Source organism: Lepidochelys kempii, chromosome 18 (genome assembly GCF_965140285.1).
Source record: "Lepidochelys kempii isolate rLepKem1 chromosome 18, rLepKem1.hap1, whole genome shotgun sequence".
Taxonomy (NCBI): domain Eukaryota; kingdom Metazoa; phylum Chordata; order Testudines; family Cheloniidae; genus Lepidochelys; species Lepidochelys kempii.
In genome coordinates this window covers 16161359-16177339 of record NC_136397.1, presented here as the reverse complement: position 1 = coordinate 16177339, position 15981 = coordinate 16161359, and the positions used below count along the sequence as shown (strand labels likewise).

The 15981-nt window shown below is 51.8% G+C and overlaps 1 protein-coding gene across 5 annotated transcripts in view; it reads right to left on the bottom strand.

Moving 5' to 3' along the window:
* Nucleotides 1-15981, bottom strand: part of AGRN (agrin) — a 223530-nt gene that overhangs the window by 147320 nt on the left and 60229 nt on the right. The gene's annotated exons all lie outside the window — the stretch shown is intronic.

The following is a 15981-nucleotide window of genomic DNA, read 5'->3' as shown; positions in this document are numbered from 1 at the left end:
CCCAGGCCTGAGCTCAGCGTGCTGAGGTTCAGGTTTGCAAGCCTGTCAGCGATCCACGTTTCATTTCTACGATACAGAACACAGGGAAGCGGGGCAGCCATGCCGAGCCGTTTGGGTGCTGCTCCAATCGCATCGTTAGCTCCAACTCGCCAACCTGCCCTGAGAAGTCAGGCAGAGAGGACAAGCAGCAGGAAAGCAAAATCAATCAATCCATCAGATTCAAAACACAGGCTAAAGCATGCAACAAAGAGGGCATCTACCCGTCATGCACAACAGCACCCCACTGTGAAGGGGCTCAGATTTCATCCTCTAGCCACAAAGGGATGGGGAGACAGACACACCCTGCATTGCCAGTATCATCCCCCATTCCAAAGCACTTGTCGTCACAGCACCCGAACACTCATGAACCGCAAGTGTCAGCTGGGGCTCTTTTCGGGACAGGAGACTATTGCAAAATCACAATTCTGTCCTCCGAGTTCCTTCCCGTCCGCCTTAACAAAGACCCCGCTCTTCAGCAGAGACAGGCCAAGTACAACCATCTCCTTAAATAGCTACCGGGGAGAGGGAAAGGGTGACTCAAGCCTGGAGGGAGGAGCTGCAGCAGCATTTTGGCTGAAGCTAATATAATTAAGAGACTGAGTCGCTCTTATGCCGCGAGCCCCTTTCCCAAGAGCCCTTTTTTGCACAGAGTATCCTTCTCCCCTCCCAACTCCGGCAAAGCTCAGATCACAAAGTCTCCGGGCCTAAGACAATAGCTGCTTATGTTCTAAAAGAGCACAGCTTTCTGGGAAGATGGCCAGGCCTGGCAGCTCTCAGCAGTGGGAAGAAAAGGCACGTCTGGGCCACGGAGCCTCTCTGCACCAGTGGTATGCCCTGGAAGGCTGCTGAGCAGCCGCCTGCGCAGGGCTCGGAAACGGAACTGCAGAGAGATGCCCGGGGCCTAGCAAGAGGTGAACTCGAACAGCTGTGCAGGGCTCAGAGGAGAGAGGTTCTTGTTCCATGCTGGTGACAGTTAGCCAGCTCCCCAGGCACAGAGAGATGTACAACAGCGCTCTCCAAATGCCGCTGCAAACAAAGGCCCCCATCCTGCAACACGCTGAGCCACTGAAGTCAGTGGGAACAGAGGGTGCTCAGGACCTGGCAGGATCAGGGCCACAGAGTATCTCATGGAGGGTACAGCTGGGGAAGGGTACACTCCCAAGTGCTAGGTACATTTTCACATGGGGCCCAGCAGTAGGGTACAAAAGAACGAGACCTGAACTGTAGAGATGCCCCCAAATCCATGCAGGAAAACAAATGCATTGAGTAGACAGATAGATACGATACCCTGCACTCTTCCAGCCCTCTATGTGCCTGTTTCCTTGCTGAAGCTTGCCAGAGTGTTTGTTTACTTTCCCAGTGGAGTTTCTCTTTGGAATGAGTTCTCACAGGGTCCAACCATCTGTCCAGCTGGCTTGATCCTGAGCGGTGCTGAGCACTGGCAGCTCCCATTGGAGGTCAGTGGAGAAGCAGGGGCTCTTCAAAACCCAGGACCAGGGCCTGTGGTTACTTGGTGGTGGTGTAGGGGTGGATGAGAGACTTGGCAAAGTGCTACAAACGCGCAACGAAGCTCGACTCCAGCCTAGGAATCACCAGTAGATGGTTGGAGAGTTTCACTCTGATGCTTTTGCCTGGTGCTGTAGCCCGATGGGATGTGCGACCACCAAGCATCTAGCCTTTCCGTCCTCACCAGTCTATTCAGACGCTTCAGTACCAGTCATGGGGACTGGCAATGTGTTGTGGTCTGGGCACACCCTAACTCGGAGGCTGCTTTTTTTGGGAGGGTACAGGATTGGCCTCACAAGCACGCTCACTCCGGTACCTCCTCAGCATGGTCCAGTCCGTCTGCTTCCATCACACTTAGTACGAGAGCTGGCTGCCCCAACAGCCTCGGGCAAAGGTCCTACCTCGAGACAAATGAGGCCGATTCGGACTCTCACGCAGGTGAGAGTCAGGAGTAGCTCTGGCAAAGTCCACAGCATTAGACCAGCATAAGGTCAGAACTAAGCCCTAGTATTCAAGACTGAGATTATCAGCAGCAGGTGCTGAGGAGGTGCCTGGGGCCCCCAAAAGTCAAGATTTAGGATCCCATTATACTCAAGCGTGACACAGCATACACACCCGCAATTCCTGCCCCAAAGGAACTTACAGCTTAAGGAGCCAGAGCAACAAAGTTTGGATCTAAAACCAATCTGTCCTCCCCTGCTCGGGAGGTTGGGAATGGGGGGTGGAGGGTGAGTGCTTGCCCTTCTTATCGGGGTGGGAGCTCTGCGCAATCCGTGCAGCGCTGGGCTTTCCCTCAGGCAGGTGGAGGAATTCCCCTTCTCGCAGCTTGCCTACCCAGGAAAGTTATCCTGGTAGAAGCTAAGGTGTGAATTTAAACAGAACTAGCAATTCCACGTGCGGACACTCCTTTTCTGGACCGAGAGTAGCTTTTTCTTTTGCTTTAACTTAGGTCTCTTTGGAAGGGGTTTAAGCTAAACCAAAAAAAAAAAAAAAAACAACCCCACTTTTATTCTGGAACAAAAGTGTCCACAGGGGGAGTTCTACCAGTGTAACACTTTAAACTAAACACCAGTATAATTACACTGGTATAAAGTGGCCAAAACTTTGGCCATGTTTATGCTAGGAGTGCTTTGCCAACAAACTGCTCCTAGTGTGGATGCAGCTGTACTGGCAAAGCTGGTTTGTACCAGGATAGTACAACTGCCCCTCCACGAGTGACACTGAGGCCTGGTCTACACTACAAAGCTTGGCCGGCATAGCTATGTCAGCTAGGAGTCGGAGGGGGGGAACCCACCCCCTAGCTGTCAGGGTTGGGACACAAGCGGCGGGGCATTGCGGTTAACGAGACTCCATACCAGCCGGGGTTCAGATCCAGGAGTTCCAGAACTGAGGTCAGGGCTGAGATTCAGACACCAGGAATCAGGGCGAGTCAGGAAACCAGGAGATTAGGACCAGGAGACAAGAGCAGATAGCACTGGGTGAGCAGTCCCAAGCAGGATGCAGCCCAGTTCAAGAGGCATTTCCTGTTCCCTTTCTTCTGGTGTAAGTAGGAGGAATGAGCCAATCGGGAGCTCTGAAACCTCCTCTTGGAGCTGGGCTTCCAGGAGCTCTGGTTCTAGCCAACATCGGGTGGAGGGTTGGAGGGTTGGAGCATGAACAACATGGCTTGCAGGGTTCCTGGGGGGGATCAAGACCCCCAGGGCATGACACTAGCAGACATAACCCCTGGTAGATACCCAAAAATAGGTAGATACCCAAAAATATGCAGGCAGAAGAATATTTCTGTCAGAATAGCTAAGGTTGTTCAGGGAGGTGGTGCAGCTATGCCATCAGAAGATGGCCTTCTGTTTGCCTATGCTGCATCGCCACTACGGGGCTATGTCAGCTTAGCTATACCACCCATCCAAGGCTCTGTAGTGTAGACAAGTGGTAACAGTTTTGCTGGTATAGTTGAATCTACACTAAGAGAATTCTGTCAGGCAAAGATCAGACCTCTTCACCCCCGCACACCAGCAGAAGGCTGTATCACAGACCTGGATCTTTCCCGCATTAACAAGGGCTTCCATGTAGGGAATGTCTTCACTAGACTCTTACCTTGGGTTAGCTGGATTGCCAATTAACTGGAGATAATTAACGTTTGTCTAATGTAGACGCTCCCCACACCTTTGTTTGCAACTTAGAACGTTTGCTCGTCCTCGCAGGCCTATCCTTCGGGATCGCAGCCTGGATCAACACTGCCTGAACCCACTGGCTGTGTCCTCGCCAGAAAATTAACTCGCTGTGAATCACAATTTTCCTTGCTAACACAAAAAACAACAAGGAGTCCGGTGGCACCTTAAAGACTAACAGATTTATTTGGGCATAAGCTTTGCGTAAAAAACCCACTTCTGCATTGCCCAAATAAATCTGTTAGTCTTTAAGGTGCCACCAGACTCCTTGTTGTTTTTGTGGATACAGATTAACACGGCTACCCCCTGATACTTGCTAACACAGTTGGGGCTCAGACATCAACCCACCTCAGTCGGGCCACAGCTGTGCCACCCCACGAGGCATATGGCAGAGCAGGAGTTTGGTTGTCTTTCCTTTTGCTAACCTGAGGCATCTGCAATGAAAACACGCGGCCACGAGAATACAGAACTGCCTCCCATTTCCCGCCTCAAGCGATATCTGCAATGAAGACCGCACCGCAGTGCCTTCGGCTGTGGAGATCCACCTCCTACACTCCAGAGCCCTCCCCGATGCCACAGTTTTACCCCCATTGTGCTACTGTTTATCCTCTCCCCCACATCTCAGCCACCAGGCCCCTTTTTCCTCCCAACCAGGGCTTAAGCCATTCCCTGCCCCCCACCCCCTTATCACTGCCTCAGGCTGGAATAACTGACTTCTCAGTGTCTTTAAAAGATCTTTGTTTTACTGCAGCAAAACAAAATGCAAACTCAATTAATCTAAAACCCAAACCAGCCTGGTATTTTCCTTTCTTGGTATGATGCTTTAAAGTTGCTTTTCAACTGTCCTGAATAATTGAAGTTAACATGAAAATTTAAAGTCTTTCAAGATTTCATTAAAATTCATGCTCTCTCCCTTTGGAGAATTGTCATTGCTGGAGTCCCGGGTAGGGCAGGCAGCTGTCTTGGCTGTAAAACATTTAACTCCATTCTCCCTGGCTAAAGAGAACTTGTTCTCAGTGTCTTGATGGGGACCCTACAACAACACTCCCCAACTATTCCTCCCCTGCCAGCTCCGCCCCAGCCATTCCTCATCACTCCATCCCCTGCTACTCCAACTCAATTCCATTCGTACGGCAGCACGATCTCACGATCGCCCAATTCCACTTCAAATAATTCAAATCCTACTGATTCCCTTTATGCATCCCTGCCCCCAGATCCAACCCACTGCAGGAGCATAGCAAAATAATCAACTCCGGAGCCAAGCTGGAGAGGTAACCAGTCCGACTCCTGCTTTACACCATTGGGTTAAAGTTTCCTCCATCCCAAGCTAATTCTAGTCAATATTTATATAGCGCCACTGGCATGCATTACATTTCACAGACTGTAGATAATAAGGTCCTTAGAGGATAGAAGGGATACAGAACTTCATGTTTCAGGCATAACCCAACCCCTAAATGATGCTGAGTAAGAAGCAGTTTTTCCTTGGCACAGGGTACTTCAGAGTTGTCTACTGGGTTTCTTGCACCTTCCACTAAAGCATCTCAGCTGGTCACTTCCAGACATGCACCGGGTTGCACTGGACCATTGGCTGATCGGATATGGCAACACCAACGTTGTAGGAATTTCTGATCTAGAGGAGACCTGATGACACTAGGAATTATGATATTGGGTATATGAAGAGTGGAATGACTCATATGAAATACTGGGAAGGGAATCCAGTTCTTGGCAAGTGCACTGTTTTCACCAAAAGCGGATAAGAGGTTTCATATCAGTTGGCTTTGTTTGCTCTAGCCATTAACTCACACAGTCCATCGTTTTATGAAGGGGAGAAGTTGAGTCAAGTAAGGATTTGAAAAAAAATCAATCAGCGGAGAAAAAAAAAATCAGCGACAAATGGAAGTGTTTCTGTGAAATATTTAAAGATATTTTTATGTTGTCTTGGATCTGGATTGGTTTTTTTTAGACACGTTCACATCTGCTCCCTTGCCCTATTTGCAAAGCAGAATGTTCTAGCTTTCAGTTAGGGCTTGAGAATCTAAAAAAGTGAACCCCTCTAGAAGCAATGAAAACAGCAAGACCACAAAACAGTGAAAGCTGAACGGTTTTTTAGAAACATGAAATGCTGTAGTTGTTAAACCAACCCTTGTGGAAAAGTCCTATAGAATTTAACAGATATTTCAAACATTTTGAGACACCCTATAGAAAACGTTCTCTCTCTGCTGTAGCATTCTACAAGATGGTTTAAAAACAACCAGCCTAGAACAGGATCTAAATTTAATCGGATTCTCTGCTGGGGTAAATCAGTGCACTCCAGGGGAGCTATGGCAATTTATACCAGCTGAGAATCTGACCCTGTAGCTTTCAAGTAGCTGCAATAGGATCCTACTGGTTTCAACCCTAGTAAATGCCAGTGGTTTGAGCATTGGCCTGCTAAACCCAGGGTTGTGAGTTCAATCCCTGAGGGGGCCATTTAGGGATTTGTGGCATAAATTGGGGATTGGTCCTGCTTTGAGCAGGGGGTTGGACTAGATGACCTCCTGAGGTCCCTTCCAATCCTGATATTCTATGATTCTATGATTTCACATACAGCTGTTCCAAAAGGGAAAGTAAAAACAATGTTCTCACTCATTGATAAAGTTGGATGGTTAACCTCACTCTGTCCTTTTAATGCAAGGTGACACTTTATTTGTTGGCAAAGGAAGGGATAGGCACTTATGGACAGACAGAGTCCTACAAGCTGGACTAGCATCAGCCATTCATTTTTCCGTGCACACACTTGACTACCCCTCCTCCATGGTAACCATAGCACTGAGCAGAGGAGTCACACCTCCTGGGACAGGCAGAGAGGCTAATCCACTTCATCCTTCAGGAAGACCTCAGGGGTGAAGGTGGGGTCAGGGAGGAGAAAGTTAAGAGCCTGGGACTTGAGTCTCCAGACAAATGGTCCTCCCATCTTAGCCCCAACCCAGGGAAGTCCATGGGATTTACAAGCCCTTGTCACCTCTCAGGACCAGCTCCCTATATTATTTAATTCTGATGTTGCCCAAAGGCCCCAGTCAGGATCAGAGTCCCGTTGTATGGGGTGCTGCCCCAAATGCCAGCCTCTCTCTCGCCCCTTCACACCCACAAGCGCACATACCCACAGAAACGTGGACTGAGCATTAATCCGGATATGCTTCAGTTTCGCCTGGGTGCTGAATTTCAACACAGTAACTCGACTCCTAAATCTTCCCCCTTCCATAAAGGCCAGCCAGGTCCCTGAACTGTTACAGCCAAGAGAGCATGTGCTCTGCTAGGGAAGAGAGCTCAACCCACTTCTCACCGCCAGCTGTCATCTGGCACTAGACCAGCCAGGTCCAGGACAGGAGTGGGAAGTGACCAAGGATTGATGATACTTGATAGGTACATTTAAGGGCAGAGCATAATTCAAGAGGGAGATGTCAGGATTCCACTCCACAACATTCAGTCTCCAGCTGCAAAATAGCGTAAGCAAAAAGGGTCATTAATCCAAAGGGAAACAGGCTGTGAAAGCCAAAGGATCCCTGAAAGGGGATGGGGAGGAGGCAGGGAAGGGGCCCTTAGCCTGTTGCCCAGGGCAAATCATGAACGGCTTGGGATTTGTTTGCCCAGCAAAGCTGGTCATGTAGTCTGAAGATCTGGTTAGATCGTTGCAGCTGGGAAAATCAGTTGTCGGGGGCTGGGTTAGAACATGCTGCCCCGGTATTTTACACGCGGGACATCAGTCTCCACAAGTGATCGTTTCCTCCCACCCAAGTCTCGGCTCTTTGTCAGGGATAACGATATGGAGGGTGGGGATATGCGTGCAACAAGCCTGGAGATTCAGGGCAGACAGCCCAAGCTGCCAGCTCAGCCAGGGGTGAAGCTCGACTGTTCCAGCTCACAGCAGGTCGCTGGGACCTTGCGTTCGCATTTGGGATCAGGGAAGCCTGAAAATCTCAGAGCGAGGCTCCGCCAAAAAAGCCTGCCCCCCGGATTGGTGCCCTCTCTCTAAGCACGTTCCCCACCCAAAGCCTTAAATTACCTTAGGCTCCCTGCTAGCTAGCTGGGCCCCAGCTGCTACATTCAGAGCCTTATTCTGAAAGCCTCCACATTCAGGGTCTTGGACCCCGGGGCTTCTGTTTAGGCTCCATCTCTAAACATTCCAGGACCCAGCCAGAGTCCTACTTGCTCTTAGGACTTCTTGCCCTGGCTCTCATCTGAACCTCGAGTCTCCCGAATTGAGTTGGGACGCTCCCAAGCCCAATTCATCTTTGCCTGCGACAGGGCCAGAACCAAGCTGGGTCTGCTGCAGAATTTCAGGGCTTCTGCACCTGCTCCGGGAAAGAATCCCGCAGGGCAAGAGCCCGCTCATAGGAAAAGAGTTACCGGGCTTTACATCCAACCAAGAAAGAGGTTCCAGCCCATCTGCAGGTCACAGCTTGGTTAAGCTGTTTTATCCCAACTGGTTTGCACACCCCCAGCCTACAACCAAGAATGCAGCATAGGTACCTATGGTCTGCCATGCGGGAGCTCTACAGCAGGGGTCCTAGGAAATGCCTCTGCACTCCTAAAGGGGCGTAGATGCCCCAGCCTTGAATAGCCGCGGATTGGCCCAAGACAGCCAGTACTGGTCAGATCTGTGCCGCCTCACCACGGAGATTTGGATCACGTAATTGCAGATGCACGTTTATGGGACAGCAGAATGGCAGGTACCCACCCCGTGGGCACGCAGTTCCCCAATTGGCCCCTACAGCTGCTTGCCAATGCCACGTGGCAATGGGGTAATTGCCCCCATACGCAGCCCGGGACACCAAACCACATAACCAGCACCAGAGTCAGAGCACGCCTGCGCCCCCCCAGCACCACTCTCCTTGCACCCGCTAGCAGCCACGTTCCAGGAACACCCAGCGCATGGCTGTAATTCTAGTCTCCAGCACAGACCAGCCAGGCTGGTGTGAACGCAGGACTCCCCTCTTCAGACCAGGATGGGTCTCTATAGCTGAAGGGTGCCAGCTGGTTTCATCTCCATGCTCCAGACCCTGCGCTGTGCCCCAGGAATCCAGCCACAGGGTTACTCTGGCCAGAACGTGATTTAGAGCACAATCACGACCGACTTCTACACAACCTCCATTCTCTTGTCACAAACCTCCAGCAAAACAGGGAGGAGAGTGGGGGTAGAAGGGACTGGGGGGGCGGGGAACAATTTGGCTTCATTACAGTGGACACATGGAGTGGACTTTCTTTTCCATCCCCTCCCGTGCAGCCCTCCACATTCACCCAGCCCTGCACTTGGGCTCCCCCTTCACCCCAGGAAGGACGTGAATCTCAGACCCCACCGCCAAGCCACCGGTGAGGCCAGGGACAGTCCAGAAAGAGTCTAGTCCAAAAGCACGTGTGAGCACACGCTTCCCCTGGGGCATGGCAAGGCCCTCCCCTTGAGCCCCCTTCTCTGCGTCAGGAATCAGGAGGCCATGCAGGCGCCCGTCCCTTAAATTCCAAAAAAGGAAGACAAATCCCATTCTTACCTGTGGGTGAAGAAACCAGAATCGCGGCGCGGAAGGCAGCACATGCAAGAGAAACAGAACAAGAGGGCCTGGTTAGACTGGAGCTCGGACCACGCCCTTCCCCATACACCCACCCTGCAGACCTGCTCCTTCCTGGGTAGTTATTTCGCATGGCCTCGTTCACTAGAATAAAAAACTTGAGAGATCTGGGTGGGATCTGCACGGAAAGGATCCAGGACATCCAAGTCAGAGAGGGGCAGGACGGGTGAAAGGGACACGGTAAGCCAGCATGTTCCTCGTTACCACCACCACCAGCCCTGCACTGCCGAGGGCTTGCGGTCTAGAGTGACCCTGGCCCAGAGAGCTCATTCTAGCAGGACAGAAGCCACGCAGTAGAAGGTGGGGGCGCGGCGGTCACTCAACGCAGGAACCTGAAGACACGAGTCAGGGGAGACAGGCTGGCACCGGTGGAAGCAATGAGAGATCAGAGGCATAGGCCAGCTCACCGCTCCAGAGAGCTAAAGTAAGGGTCATCATGGTAGTCAGTCTTTTTACAATCTTATTTCCTCCCGACCCAGCACCTCCCTCAAGAAGAGGGGGATAGGAGGGAATTATGCGAGTTAGCCACACTAAGCACACACATCCACTCGCCTACTGGAAACCGGAAGCCCCAATGGCAAATCGGCCAAACTAATTGCTCAACTGACCTGCAAAAGATCCTCTCTCCCTCCCAAGTGTGCAGCAGGGAAACACCACTGCTCAAAGCCCCCATGAGACAAAGCAAAGGGCCTGGATAAAAACCGATGAAAGAACCGGGATCTCTGGAGACACCAGGGAGAGCGAGATAAGCATTATCAGCAATGCAGAAGACAGCACAATCCCCTGCGCCCCGTAAGGCTGCTGACAGCCTGCTCTGCGCCTCCCGGAAGCCGAGGCGGATGAATGCCAGCAAAGGCAAGCCCAGGGCTGGGTGCACACAATGCACTCCAGAAGTGGCCCAGTTTCTGCTCCCTTCCCTCCTCTCCCCCACATCAGGAATGAACTCTGCATGGGGGCGGGGGGGAACCAAGCTGGCAGAGCAGTGAGTTAAATGCATGAGCCTTTCATCTTTGCAGAGCCCAGCCCCAAGCAGGATGTGAACCCCAGTTAACTGGGGGCTCGGGATAGTCCCATGTAACCCCACATGCAACTAATCCACCCCTGTCATGGAATAATGGGCGAGTGCAGAGCAGGGCAGGGTACACTGGCCCGTACTGGGCGGCCTAGCGCATAGTCACTTGCTCTGGCTCATTGATCTCTCAGATTCACACAAATGTTGAGGACTGAATTCAGACTCCTACACCTCCCTCCCCACAAAAATACACTTGCTTCTCGCCACACCTGAAAGGATCAGCATGGAGCTACTCCCGTTCTCAAGGCGAGCGTTGCCACACAGATTAAACTAACGCCACCAGTTACCAGCTCCACAACGCTGGGAGAAAGGGCCCAATCCACCCTTCTGCCTAAACCCAGACACAAAAGAGATTTTAACTGTCCCTGACAGCTGGACTCATGTCAAGAGATCAGAAATCACTGTCTAGCTGACCTTAATGCTGGGGTACCACACTCCAGACCCAACCCTTCCTGAGCAATGGACTGCTTACAAACATTAAGCAAACTGCACTTTCTGCATAAGGCCATGATTTTCAAAAGCAGCTAGTGGTTTTTGGGTGCTCGACTTGAGACTCCCGAGTTGTGCTCAGCACTTCCTGAAAAGGCAGGTCCCCTCTGAAAAGGCACCCCAAAATCCTGTGCCACTTCTTCAATTCCACATATGCAGCCAGATAAGACAGACCCATCCTAGCAGCCTTCATCCCAAGTGTTTCTCAAGCTATATGTATTAGGAACCAAGCCAGGGCCAAAAGAAGGTCAGCCAGGGGATTCTCATGCTGCACACAATGGTGAAGGGATGTGTATGCTCAAGGGCGAAGAAGAGAGCTAGGAAAAGGCTATTCATTCCTAACCTAGCAAGATTTTCCATGCTAATTTTTCTTTAAGCCTTGGACCCCTTTTAAGCCTGTCTCTGTTGAAGCCTCCAGCCCAGAGCAGATAGGGTCAAACAAGATGCAAACAGGCGAAGGAGGGAGAGAGAAGCTCCCTGTTCAGTCAGTCTCAGGTCTATTTGCCACACGTGGCCCACAGCACAGCTACTGATGTGCAGGAGTGGGGAGAGGGGTGCAGGCCCTTTGATTGCTGCTATCTGACCCGGCCACCCAGGATCTCCTTCAGGCCGGGTCTGAATTAAGCACAGGCTGAGTAAGCCTGGATGGCAGAGACCCACAGAGCCCACTGCACCCAACAGCCTCCACAGGGAAGCCCCCTTATACCCATCACAGCCCGCTTCCATTTCTCAAGGGACACTGCAAATTCCCCCCATGCAGTAGAAAGCAGTCTATGCAGTGCTTATTTCTCTGGCACCCTTTCGCAGGGGGTGTCCCTCAAGGGACTGGAATCAGGCTGAAGAAACTCCAGAGATTGCAAAGAAGGCAACAGAGTGCAGCCGATTCATGACCCACTATACTTTCACATACTAAAAATCACCACAACAGCTCAGAGCAAGTTGGAGGAAAATGCTGAACGAGTTTCAAAGCGTTTACAGGTATTCAGTGAGTCTCCACACCCATCCCAATTCCCCTGCCAAGACGAGGGGCATAACTAGCCACATTTATGCAGACAGGGAAACTGAGGCACAGAAGGACAAAGGGACTCGCCCTCAGCTACCCACCAAATGAGTGGCAGAACTGGGAACAGAATCCTCCAGTTATCTAACTCACAATACCTTCCTTTAAACACCACTAGGCAACACTCCCCTCCCAGAAGGAAGCCAGCATCAGGGACTTTTGGGGGTGGGGTGAGAGGAAATATGCCCATCTCATTGCAATTCAAGTAACAGAGATGAAATCTCTGACTCAGGTTCACCTACCTATCCTCGCCTGTTCCAGTGAGAGGAATTCTTAACCCCACTTCAAACTCCACCCCTCCCTCAGTTCCAGGGGGATGAATAGCGTACTTCGGATTTCCTTTCCTCACCCATTAGTGCAGCAGCATTGCTGCGAGACAGCTGCCATGTTCCGCCCCAGAGGCGGCTGTATTTACATGGTGAGCAAAGTGGGGCCTGCAGGAAGCATACCACAGTATCCTATTCCTGAAGCTGACTGCAGACCAAATACATTCTGTTCCTCCCCCCATCTTCCCTTCCCTGAGAGAGACTGGGCTCCTACAAACTACTCCCTGGGGAAAGGAGAGATCTGGGTCCTTGCACAGACAGAGCAACAGTCACTCCTGTGTTTAATCAAGAGGCCAAGCCAGGTGGCCCAGCTGTTTCCCTTCACAGCTTTGATTCTTTCCAGATGTGGAGCAGGGGAGCCAGTGATGTGCTCAGCTTCAGTGCGAGGCCTGCGCCACAGACAGGTGCTCCTCCAAGGAGGACTGCCTGCCTAGAGCAGACTGGGCATCCACCCCCAACACTGGCTTCGCTGAAGACACGGACCACAGCACTCGAGCCTTGCTCCCTGCGGAGAATTTGCAGAGGAATAACTTAGCATGGGAACAGCCGGATGGCTACTCCTCTCCTCCGAGTGGGTTGTTTCTCTTGGGGATTTGCCAGCTAGGAAGTGGCCGTTCCGTTCTCACAGAGCCAGGAATTACACCCCTGAGAAACCCCTCTGTCTTTCCCCAAGCTTCTTTGGGAGAGACGGCTTTGAATCCAGTGCCGGGGGGCGGAGAAGTGGGGAGAAAGGGGGGCAGGCTTTAGGGAAAGGGACGAGAGGACAGGGAGAGAAGGAGCAGAGTGTAAGGGGCAGGAAGAGACCAAGGCAATAGACATGGGACAGGATGCGATGCGCGCCCCCATCCGCACATGTCAGATCTGGGCATTTGGTTCAACCCTCTTGTTTAAACCCACAAAGCAAGGGGCAAGATAGGACTGGGGGTGGGGGAAGAAGTAAGGGATGGGGTGAATCCTAGGGTGGAAGGGTGGATAGGGAAACACACAGTAACAGGGACACATGGATAAATGCACTCAAGGGCTAATGCCAAGGAGAATCTGTCCTCTGTGCAAGACACCTCCCCACTCCCAGCCCAACTGCGCTAATAAGAGGCTGTTTTAGCAAGGGGGTGGGTATTCCTCCAGAAGCCCTGTGGCCAATGTGGGGGGAGGCCCGGCAGAGAAGCAGCAGCAGCCAGTTGCTGCCCATGCCCCCTCAGGGTTACCAAGGCTGCCAGAGTTTGTATATTGAGCAACAACCTTTGAAGTCATATGTGAGGAATGTGCCATGTGTAGGGGGGCGGGTTGTCTGCTCCTGCCAGCCACCTCTCCTCACCTGTGACCTACACTGCGAGCATCCACTCCCCCCCAGACTCTGGCTGCCATGCCCATCCCTGCCAGGTTCAGGGACGGGGAGGGCAGGGTATTGCAGCCGCAGCATCAGCCATAGTAACAGGCATGCGGCCACCTGGACTAGCAGCTGTGCTCGGCAGAGGTAGAACTGCAGCTCCCAGTCAAACATATTGGAAATCAGTTTAGAAAGAGCCACGACCAAGCTTGAGGGGATGGCCCAGTGATCCCAAAGCATCATTCTCTTAGACCCCAAGGCCCTCTGGAAGCACAGGCTGAAGTCCCAGCCGGCATCCATGCAACCCCTCAACCTTTAGAAAGGAACTAAGCCCTTGGCAGTTTGCTGCAGGGGGATCCTCCAGAGACCTCCTTAAAAAATGGAGGCCTAGAGTCTAGTGCATTGGGCTAGGAGGCAGGAGATCCACATTCTATTTCCAGCTCTGCCACTGACCTGCTGGGTGACCTTGGGCAAGTCGCTTCCCTTCTCTGTGCCTGTTTCTCTTCCCTGTTTTTGTCTTGGCTATTTAGGCTGTGAGCTCTTTGGAGTAGGGGCTGTGCAGGTTTGTACAGTGCCTAGCACAATGGGGCCCCAATCCCAGCTGGAGCCTGTACCACCTGAAAATCTAGGGGGTGGGCAGGCACAAGCCTGCCCTCGTCTGAGGGCCACTCCCCACAGCCTAAGGGGAGGAGCTACTGGACATAGATGGCGCTTCTTTAATACAAATACACACACCTGGCCAGCTTTATGCCTGCAAAAAGGTCAGTGCTGAAGTTTTTTGCCTGCCGATAACGGTGCCCATATTTTGGCATCAATGAAGTCATTAGACTGTCTGTTTGCTCCTGCAAATCATGCAATTAGATGCTGAACGAAATTCGTTGTGGGTGCAGAGATAGAGGACCAACGATTTTGCACCTACAAAAAACAGACTGGTTTAAAACATGGCTGAAAGGACTGCCTGGAGCACACCGTCGCCTCTGCGAGCACATTAAGTCCCACAAAGATCCCACAATGCTACTAGTAAGGCTTGAGGTTTGCCCCTGCGCGTGGTCCTCGGCCGAAAATTACTTTCCCCACCCTAGGTTATCACGCAGTGTGGCCAATTAGCCCCCACTCCAGAAACGATTGCTTTTCGGTGCTGTTGGATGTAGCCAGCCTGTAGATCTACCCCTAAACATGTATACGGTGCTACGGCTGTAGAAGCTAGGGGCTGCACATGCATGACTTATGGAGAGCTGCCTACCTCCTTCTGCCCTATTCTGGGAGTAGCAAAAGCTCCTGAAGGGAACAAGATGCCAGTTTTCCGCCCCGCTCCATGTTGGAATTAAAAGGTCAGAGAAATGCTTCACTAGATTTACTATGGTGAGGGGAGATTCATCGGATGCCATTTCCCTGCAAATTCCAGCTCCTCCAGGCACTGTGCACACAATCATTGCCATCAAGATGTGACATTTTCCTGGTCATCAGAGGGGCTCGTGACATGGCCAGGTCAGAGACACGGGAGCACGGCTGTGATGGAGGGAAGCTCCTAGCAAAACACACAAGCCCTCATATCAGCATATAGTCTGCACCTCTCCTCTAGATGAGCGGGCCAGTTTGGCTGATGTTGCTACGGTTTCTCACCCACCCCATGCAGTCAAATAATCCCCCTGATGAGCAGTCCCCGTGGATGTAAAATGCCCCTTCACACACATGTGTCTGGCGTGGGGCTGGAACAGAGGAACTGCGAGAGAGGACCAGGGAAGAGGGACATCAGGTGAGATAGGAGGAGAGCGGTAGTTCCAGCAAACGCTTCCTGTGATAGACACTTTACAAAGACTAATCCGCCCCCTTGTCCCATGTGGCAGGAGTCCGAGTTACAGATTGTGGTAGGGCTTAGGAGCCCCAGGCATGGACCACGACCCCACTGTGCTAGGCACTGGACAAACACAGAACAAAGATGGCCCCTGTCCCAGAGAGTTTGAATGCAAGTATAATTCACAGATTAATTGTATTGAAAAGTTGTATTGTTTGGCTGCACCCTTTGCCCCGATCCTTTGTGTGCCTCATGTCATCTTAGATTGTAAGCACTTCGGAGCAGGAACCACGGCTTCATGTGTATTTGTCCTGCCTCCCCCACGTGAATGTGAATGTTAAAAAACTCATCAGCCTCCCCACGTGACAGGTAGGGAAACTGAGGCACTGCAGGAGAAGCGGCTTGCTCACGGAGCTAGCAGCAGAGCCAGGAATGGAAGCAGGAGTCCAGACTTCCCGGCTGTAATCAGCAGACCTCGCTGCCTCCCCTAAAAGCTTTTGCTCTTTTCAAAAGACAGCAAAATGAAGCCGCGCCTGCTTTCCGCCCAGGCCAGGACAAAGCGGCAGAGCCCAGCCTTCCCAGAGTCCAGCGAGCAG